Raw genomic sequence first — 10,792 nt, 5'->3', positions numbered from 1 at the left:
GCTAAATTGGTTCACATTAGGCCCCCATTTGATAAGATTTTGTTTCAGGAACCTCCATCTGAAAATATTTTGGTTGTTAGATATGATTATTATTATGAGGAGATAACCATGGAGGGATTAAAACCTCAATAGTCTTATGACTCTTGCTGGCATTGAACATTACAGAAGGTCATAATTAAGACGGATGACACACCTCATTCCACTCTTCAGGTACAACGAGATCTCTAATGTAACAGTTTGGACGAAATCCATCGTTAATTATCCGATGAGAAAGAAACACAAAACATTTTGCAGTTTGGATATAATCCAGAGTTCATGCAGTTCAACTTTTGTATGTCTACGTCACAGTTTTTCTCCTTTGCTTTGGCTCAGTTCTTGAATGAGAAGCTCACATCTCTGAACAATTAGTTTGTTGTTCTCAACAGATTAGAATTTCTCATTTATTCAAGCAAATTGTCTATAATTGGCACAATACTGTTGACTCTCAGGGAAATCGTCGTACTCTTCACAACTTTCATTGTTGAGCCATCACATGCAAAATAATCCATTCAATTATCAAAATCTGTCAGACATACATGTGTTTGACGTTACATGAAAGGTAATTTACTGTATAAACACAAATGTCCATATACTTTTCCTGAGTACTACAGTATTGTACAATATTTACTTTTCCCGATAAACTTTTTCTTACTGTGACGAAGACTCTGTGGATGGCACATGGTAAAGAAGACACTTTGCATGCATGTAATATACCAGCCCGGTTGCACCAAAAGGCGTGTGATTGACACGACAATGCACAAGGCTAATCCTTCTTGCTTTACGTCAAACTGATGTCAGAATTGGAATCCTCATAATCGACTTATGGTGCCTTCAAATGAAACTTGTGAGCTTGTGTTTACAACATGGGAAGTTGTTTACACAATATGCTTGGCGATCAAGAGGTTAAGTCATGAGAACACCGCTGCTAAGCAACAATATTAACGATACTGTCGGCGTCTAGAAGCCACAGAGGCTAACAATTTAGCAAGCTAGCAAACGGGTAACATAATGCAGGAAATGCAAAGACATAATGACAGAGGAAGAAGATGAGGTCGTTTGGAATATCAACATTTTCCTCAGACATATTATAAAATTACAAAGAAAAACTATATATGACTAAAATTACAATATATTAAAGGGACTGTTTGTAACTTCTTACACGTATAAATCACGCAGGCGTTCATATGGACTCGTGAACACGGTAAACACGACCCCATTTGAAGGCACCATTACACAAAAAGGTGTCTTCATATATGATTCTAGGTGCTCTGGTTCAAAAGTAAATTTTTCAAGATGGCACCAGTGAGCATCTCGGATTTGGCCCTCTGGCATAAAGTCCTAGGATTTTGGGGAGGGACCTGGGGGCTACATTTTTTATAAAAGGTCCACTCAAGTCAAATCAATCAAAACATCTTAGCCAGAGAATGCAATTGAGGTTCCAGACCCTACTAATAATACCTTTTTAACAATAGTGTGCAAAGGTTCACCGAATACCATTCTCCAAATTGAAAAACGATTGCTGTCGTTTCTGGTAACAGCCTGAATCATTCTCCTGTTTCTTGCCAACTTCTTGCTCGCGCACACTAATAAGCAATACCAATAAATAAGCAACAAGATATCGGTAGATGAACATTTTGTGCGACTAGAACATGTGCCAGACACAGGGTGCTGCATTTAAAAGGCACATTATCAAAATCTGTGTCTCATTAAATGCTGCGTCTGTCTTGCTTTTATGCAATGTGAGGTTCAATTCCGGTGGTAATTAAAGCCTTTCCACATTTTCATCTCCTTACCTCTACTTTACATAATTATCCTGCAGGCCACTTTCTACTTCATGGAATTTGAACAGCTGGATACTGAAGACAAAGCTACTTTCAAAGGATATAATGTGTATACCGAGAAAATAGACTTCAGTTCATGGCTATCATTAATGACCAAATTACCGTATAGGCACATATGGACGTTAATTATGGCACTTAGACCTTTAGCTTCAAATTAGTTGATTATAATAAAAAAAATTTCCTCTGTTTTTGTTATTAGGTCATGATGACTCTGGCTAACACCCAGGAACACTGTCATCAACAATTACAAGTAAAATGGGGATACAAAACAGTCCAAGTCAACAGATATTCCCCCTATCTCATGTATACCATTTGTACCATCAGTTACTGACTGGGAGCAGCAGCCAATTACATGAGTGGTTCGCTAATGCTGTGGTTAAGTTTATGACCCTCTAAACAGCCTGTTTCATTAGAGGTGAGTGTGGAGCACAGGAAGGTCACATACAGTACCATAGGAGTCTTAATACATCGTGAGTGCATGAGGAACATTTCAGTTGTGAGACGCTACAAATGGCCTTGCTATATTCAGTAAATACAAAGATGTGAAGTGCATGTGTGCTGTGTGTGTTTTGACTTTTATTCTGATGGGAACCTGCTTGAGTTTTATACACTTTTGTCAGATTGTAGTCAAGGTTTGTACTTTTCTAAGCAGTTAAGTTATGAGTTGAAGTAACTTTCGCTCTGTGATACCCTACATATCCCAAACATTTCATGTTGCATATCGTATTTATAATGCTTAAAGGGTTATTTCACCCAAATAAAATATTTTGGCCAATGCAGATCATTTTGGTTTTATTTGTCCAGGAGGTGAATGGAATTTTGTTTGTGGTGCATACAGCATTGAACAACATAACATTTAAAGCATCTATAATTAATCTTATTTAAAATGGATCACAAGACTACTTATAAGTGAAAGATGTCGCTTATATTGATGAACCTATGAGAATTATCACCCGACTCTGCAGTTCCCAAGAGCTCTATGGAGCTTTATAGCAAATTTCATCTTATTATTTTGGTTAGCAGCCCGTAACTTTAGGTTGTTTACTTTTATTCGTTCACTATTTTTTTTTTATCTTATAAACAATGCCCCCAGTGGATAATCTACAGACCTTTCTTTAAAAAAATTATTGGAACTAATTTTAACAAAGAAATTGTATAAAAACTGTTGTCTACGTGCCGTTGGATCATCATGTCCCTGTCATTTACTTGCTTGTCTTCTCAATTAAAACAAGCCTTGCGTAAGTAAGTTTCACTGCTGCCTGATAACACTGTTGCCATGACAGTTGTATAGGGTGCAATTAAATCAATTCCTGGCAGAGACTAAAGGGCAACTGTAAAGTGTAACCGCCCAGTCGCACGAAAAGGCATGTGAATGACACAATCAGTTGAATTTTTTTCAGCGCAAGGCACACAGAGCCGATGAACGCGAGGCAGCAAAAAGCAGCATGCAAAACGCTTCAGTCTCATTGAAAACAATTACAAAAAATCCGCCCCAGGCTGCTAAAACGCACTTTCTTTGACCGGGGCCAAAGACTGCTTATGGCGGGTGGGAGAGGTGGTAGATTGGTCCAACAAACACAGGACTTTCAACCAGGAGACCAGTGTTCAAGACTGGTGTTTTGTTTTATCAGTTACGTTGATGTTACATTGTTTCCATACGTATTTTACTTAGTTTATGTACTTATTTTAAGCCCAACAATGATTTTTTCCCTAAACCTAACTAAGTGTTTTTGTTGTCCCCTTTACTACACCTTAATACCCCCGTGTAATATTCACGCCTCGGCGAGGCAAAACGTGACACTGACACGCAATCCTCTGATGGACAGGCGGGTCTATTACACGCTTTGGGGTGATACAGGGTTGGTGTAACAAAACACATTCACTAGTACAGAGACACAAATAAATAACAAAAAAGCAAGATAAAACCAAATTTGTTTTTTCCCCTGAATTACTTACAATTATCCCATCATCATGACCCTGTCATTTACTTGCTTGTCTTCTCAATTAAAACAAACCTTGTGTAAGTATGTTTCACTGCTTCCTGATAGCATTGTTGCCATGACAGTTGTATAGGGTGCAATTAAATCAATTCCTGGCAGAGACTAAAGGGCAACAGTAAAGTGTAACCGCCCGGTCACACGAAAAGGCATGTGAATGACACAATCAGTTGATTTCTTTTCAGCGCGAGGCACACAGAGCCGATGAACGCGAGGCAGCAAAAAGCAGCATGCAAAACGCTTCAGTCTCATTGAAAACAATTACAAAAAATCCGACCTAGGCTGCTAAAATGCACTTTGTCTGACCGGGGCCAAAGACTGCTTATGGCGGGTGGGAGAGGTGGTGGATGGGTCCAACAAACACAGGACCACTTTCAACCAGGAGACCAGTGTTCAAGACTGGTCATTTGTTTTATAAGTTATGTTGATGTTACATTGTTTCCATACGTATTTTACTTAGTTTATGTACTTATTTTAAGCCCAACAATGATGTTTTCCCTAAACCTAACTAAGTGGTTTGGTTTCCCCCTGCTGGTACTGCACCTTAATACACCAGTGTAATATTCACGCCTTGGCGAGGCAAAACGTGACACTGACACGCAATCCTCTGATGGACAGGCTTTGGGTTGATACAGGATTGGTGTAACAAAACACATTCACTAGTACAGAGACACAAATAGATAACAAAAAAGTAAGATAAAACCATAATTTAGTTTTTCCCCCGAATTACTTACAAGTATCAGGATCAAGATGAAGATCAGTGCATTTGTGCAAATCAATGTTGACTACAACAGTGTACACTCATCCTTCACTTGAGCTACACATCCTCACTGATTACTCCACTTCATTACCATCACATTACTTCCTGTATTAATTGGTCGCATAATGAATGTGGCGGGCATTAGGTGCATGCCCCTTTGACGTTTGATGAGCTCTCACAAAGATGGAGAAGAGAGTGTGTATTTATTTGAGATGCTCCTAAAAAATGGTGTTTTCTCAGAGCTCCATCTGTATAAACTAATGGTCAACCGACTGGCGGTGTGTGGGGGGAAGAGATAGAGGGAGGTGTGTGCACGTTGTGTGGTGGTTAGGGGGGATGATAAATGAGTCTACACCGTGCTGTCATTTGTACTTTGGCATCCAGTCCAAAGCACAATTTAGTGTAAAATATTACACTGGCCCCTTCAGATGACAAAGTTTAATGCTGATGTATGAATAGACAGAGACTATCCCCAGCTGCTATTGAACAGAGGGAGGTAGGTACACTGTAAAAAAAACAACAACATTAAAAATAACATAAAAGCACTGGGAGCAAAGTTTCTAGACAGATACCATCAAATTACAGTAAATAACCGTACCACAAAATTACATGTAACAAACTGTAAAAATACAGATCACGTTTTGCAGTCAAAATGAATTAAATTACAGTATATTATTGTTGATAAATGCTCATTTAACTGTGGGAAAACATAAAACCAAAGTCAAACAAATGTCTGCACATTTACAGTATTTATCTGTCAATTTAAAGAATTGCTAGATTTAAAGTTGTTCATTGGACAATGGAAAAAAAGTATAGCACATCAAAAGTAGATATATTTAAGGCCAATCACTATAAATTTAGGCTATTTAGTAGTTGCTTTATGAAACTGCTTTCACCATGGTATCCTGTGGTTGTGTGTGCCTGTGTGTCATCAAGCAGTTTAATTAATTGTAATTTTAAACTTTTAAATTACTGAAAATATCAGTAAATCTACAAACAATCATTGCTTTATGGAAAAAAGGATAAAATATGTAAAAAAAAAAAAAGAACATTTCTATTCTTCTCAAAGGGCAATTAATCAGCTTAGGCTGCAAACAGGCCCTGCAGAGATGGACACTGAAAAAGGGCTGCACTGCTACTCTGGTTACTGGTGTGTAACAGAGCAATGCAGACAAGTCAATGTAGTGATCGGTGATTTGATTAGAAACACCTGAGAACAAGTGGGAACCAAAAAGAGGCTCTGTCTATGTGAAAACACTTGAGAACAGATGAAATATAGCATTTTGACACAATGCATCATACATTTCTGACACATAAGTAGAAGTTGTCAATTTAAATGGTCTTTCCTAGAAATGAATTATTAATCATTATTTCTTTCATTCTTTTAAACTCACTTTGCTTTGGGGGGCGCGTCGGGGTCCACCTGCATCGCCCTGTTGGGGTTCATTTAGAAAAAATGACCCGCTACCTATACATTATCCTGCTTATTACAAGGCTACTTACTGAAGAAATCAATAATTTGACACAAAAACGGTCCGCCAGAAGTCAGAATCAAGTATTCAACAAAGCTGGTTTACCACCAGCTGTGAATAATGGGTTCTTCCATATGGGACAAACCACTGATTTTAAGACGTTTATGTAATTCTTTAACCACTTCACACGAATCAGGATTAGAGGGCTTTTTTGATGTGCTTATCATATTGAGGGCGATAAAGGAAGGAAGCTAGCGAAACAATCTTCTGCTCCAGCCTTCTCCAGCTACCTGCCTCTACATGATTTGCCTTGTAGGCCCAAGATATTGGATACACATCTTCTCTGACAGTTTTCAACAGCTTGAGCCGTTCAGCTCAAACAGGCTATCGATTGGAGATCTGATGTTAACTGTGAAATATTTCATGCTCTGTGACTTCCACACAACAGCGTTAGAGGTCAGATGACCAGGCCATGTAAGACAATTTAAAGAGACAGACTCACTCTAAGACCAATTGATTTTGTACTCAGAAAAAAGGTCCAAATCACTGATAAGTTTAAGAAGATGTGGAACTGAATCTTCTCACTAAGGTATCATCTGCATAGAGGTTAGCTTTAAAATCATGATGGAAAAGTGTGATACCGGTTATGTACTGGTTAGCTCTGGTAGCACAGGCAAGGGGCTCAAGTGCTAATGTGAAGATAACTGGTGAGGCTGGGCATCCCTCTCTGGTGGATCTGAAAAGCTTGAAAGGGGGTGATATTAAACCATTAGTCTTGACACATGCAATTGGGTTATGGTCGAGGGACTTAATCCATATGCATGTTGGACCAAAACCAAACTTTGACAGTATGTGAAATAGACGACCACTCTATCCTGTAAAATGCTTTTTCAGCATCAAATGAGATGTAACATCTGGGTGCTGAAGAGATGATGCCTGATATTACATGAAAGAGTCTTCTCATATTATGAGCAGCATGGCATCCAGCATTAAAACCCACTTGATCTAAATGAATAAATGAAGAGATAACTTTCTCAAGATGCAAAACGAGAATCTTAGACAGCTGTACTCATAGTACTGGACTGAGTGCCAATAGCCTTTTATGATCAGCATCGGAGACAAGATGTCCTTAAGACATCTATAGAACTGATACTTGTTTGTCTTCTTAATTAAAGCACACCTTGTGAAAATTCCCCACATAATTGACAATAGAGTTAGACTGTCTCGACCTTTTATAAGGTTCATAACAGTTCAGTTCGGTTCATCTTTATTTGCAGACTCAATGTCCATTAGAAAAACATACAACACAAACAACAACGCTTACATTCATACATGCATACATACATACCTACATACCTACATACATACATACATACATACATACATACATACATAATTACATGGCAGAGACTTTTTTTTAAAGCGGGTTTCAGGTGACCGATTAAAAATAAGGAGAGTGTAACATAACACATGCACTAATACAGAGACACATTTGGCACAAAGAAATAGCAAAACAAAGTTGGTAACACAGGTCCGCAAATTTCATGGTAATTAGGTGATAATTAGCAAGTAACCTATTTGAAATTTCTTTGAAATTACTGACAAATTACCCAATTATTTACCTCCAAATGTACAGAAAATTACTTTATCATAAACATTATTTAATAATTATATACTAAAATAGCATATAATCGTTAAAATAGGGCCCTTAGGCTTGAGAAGCGGCTGTGTGCGGCTCTTCATCGGAGGTAACCAAAACTAATAGAAGACACTTCTGATCAGGCACAAATCTCACCATTGTGTGACTTATTGTGTACACAAATGTAACCTGGTAGCTAATGTAATAATTCCGGGATTTTATTTTAAGAAATTTCAAATAAGTTCCTGTAAAATGCTTTTTCAGCATCAAGTGACATGCAACAGCTGTGTGCTGAAGAGATGATGCCTGATTTTATATGAATGAGTCAACTCATATTATGATCAACACGGTATCCAGCAATAAAATCCACTTGAACTAAATTAATAAATAGCACTCGACATCTGTACTGAGTCTCTTCAAATGTCTGTTGTGGCTAACGTTTGATGATAGCCTGCTGCATTAAAAAAAAACGTGCATAGAAAGGAAGTGCTTCTTAATTAAAAACTGCTTGATTACATTAGTTTGGATTTACTCAATATTCTCTCTATTTGGAATCACATAAACATAATCTTTATGTTTTTATTAAACTAGAATAAGTATTCCAAATTTTTTTTTGATAATTACTTAAAGGGACAGTTTGTAACTTTCAGAAATGCTTCTTAACAGCGACACCTGTGGCCGTGAAATCAACGAAAGTCAGCGTCGGGCTCGCGCTTGCTCGCTCTCAATATACCTGAACGAGCATCGCTCAAAACAGTGAGGCGACACACGTCAGCTAAAACCACAATATCACTCTATATTTCAGCTGCTTGGCAGTAATGTTAGCTGACCAGACGAAGGTCTCTCCATGAACATGATTTAGATCTGATCCTAGTGTTGGCTTTTCCTGCCTCAGCACAGGCTGAGGCAGCGGTGCTCTGCAGCATGTCTCCCTGCTCTCTCCGCCCGCAGCCGGAGAGAGCAGGGGAGACACAGGCACCCGGTCGGTAACGAGAAGACAACGTAAAGCTCCGTCACTTCACAAGACACGGAAAACCTCTGTTGGTCTGGAGGAGCTGCAGCAGTTATACAAACGTCCCCTGTGCATTCACTAGATATTCTCAGAGCTAAACTAACTCTTCTGCAGTGTGGAGTGAGCGCGCGTTCACGTCTAGAGGTGGAGCGAGCTGAGCTGTTTGAGTGAAGGAGAGCAGGCAGAGGAGGAGGGTACAGCGGCTACACGCGAACGCGCATATGCGAGCGCGCATGTGTGACGACCCGCTACATTTATGCGCGTACAAAGTTACAAATAGTCCCTTTAAATAATTGTCTCAAAATCAAATATATACACAATTATATGATAATAGTACAATTGAATATATTTTATCAAATAAAACATTTAATTATGTAAAATCTATTTGATCTGAGAACCATTTATTGCAAAGTACTTAAAGGTCACCTATTATGCAAAATGCACTTTTCCATGTCTTTTAAACATCAATATCTGTCCCCAGTGTGTCTACAAGTCACCATAGTATCATAAAAGACCATCCTCTCTCTTTTTCTCCTGCTCCGTTTGTCCGGAAATGGGTGTCGAAACAACGCTGCGCAGCTTTTCTTTTCTTCTGACGTCGTTAGAGAATTAGCCATATAAGGGTTTCCTGGTCGAACCAGAGAGAACCTTCAGTAGCTGACCCCGCCCCACAGCGCGTCACTGTCTCTCCTCCTCAACCGAACTTGAGCAAAGTAGCTCCTACTGTTAGTCTGCAAGAACCAGCAGAACAGGCTTCATGTACTCCAATCATCTAAATATAACATGTTCTTTCACAAAGGCTTTATGTAATTACACTGTTTAAACAGATGATATTTATATATTATATATATTTGATGTCATGCATGTAGCAGAGTACAGGTAGTAAATAGTGACTTGTAAGCAACACAACACATTTCTGTTTCACAGTCAAACTTTATTTGAGTTGACAGATGACAATATTAATTATTCACAGCATTTGTAATCATCTCACCTGTTAGTTAGTTATGATGACATGGTACAGGAGAAAGTCTTCAGCTCTGGTAAACTATGGTAAGCTAAGCTCCGGTGGTCTGTAGTCATGGTAACACAGAGACTGCTACTACTGTAAATAATATACCATTACTCTGATCTTCCATACATTTATCTTTTAGCAGAAATAATGAACTGACTACTGTTTCACATCTTCTATTTTCCACCCTGATGGTCGCTGTGTTTACACACCGTGTCATAGCGGTAGCATGTAGCTTCTCCGGGAGGGAGGGGGAGGGTGACGCTGTTGTTGAGGACGTTTGATTGACAGAAAACGCTGACCAATCAGAGCAGAGTGGGAGGAGACAGGCTGTGAATCAGGGGTTTTCAGACAGAGGCTGAATTAGGCTCTGAGGCAGGCAGACTCAGGCTGCAGTATGAGAAGAATAAAGGTTTTTTTGAACATTGCAGCATGTAAACATGTTCTAGTGCAACATTAAAATACATCTATGAACCTGGAAATGAGCATAATATGAGACCTACAGAGCTACAGACACAGAAATCAGCACTTTTGGAAATGGGCTGAAACAGAGGTTATAGAGACATGCTGGAATGCATGATCTGATTGTTTTTTTGAAAAAAAAACTTCAGAGACATGGTTTGGAGGTGTCTGAGACCTATAATAACTAGTTTAAATGGAGTATAATATGTGACCTTTAAAACCGCCAACAGTAGGTGTCTCCATGTAGAACCACATTTTGCCATGATGACTCACAGACTCACACGGTTCAAACAATGCCCACATTGTCATGGGTGCGGCTGGCAAACAGGCAAGTATTAGTACAAAACAACCACCCAAAGAACAGTATGTTCTCAAAAACAATGACTACAATTAATAAACTATTTATGGGCGGAGTATCCGATCAAAGTGCAACCAAGTTTAATCTGCAAAAGTGGGTCATATTTCATAAACTGATCACACGGTATGTTTTGTATGCCAAGTCAAGTCAATTTTATTTGTATAGCCCAATATCAATGCAAATCAAGGGATTTACATTGTTAT

The sequence above is a fragment of the Sebastes fasciatus genome, chromosome 18, assembly GCF_043250625.1.
Source record: "Sebastes fasciatus isolate fSebFas1 chromosome 18, fSebFas1.pri, whole genome shotgun sequence".
NCBI classification, from domain to species: Eukaryota; Metazoa; Chordata; class Actinopteri; order Perciformes; family Sebastidae; genus Sebastes; species Sebastes fasciatus.
This window is presented reverse-complemented; position numbering follows the sequence as displayed.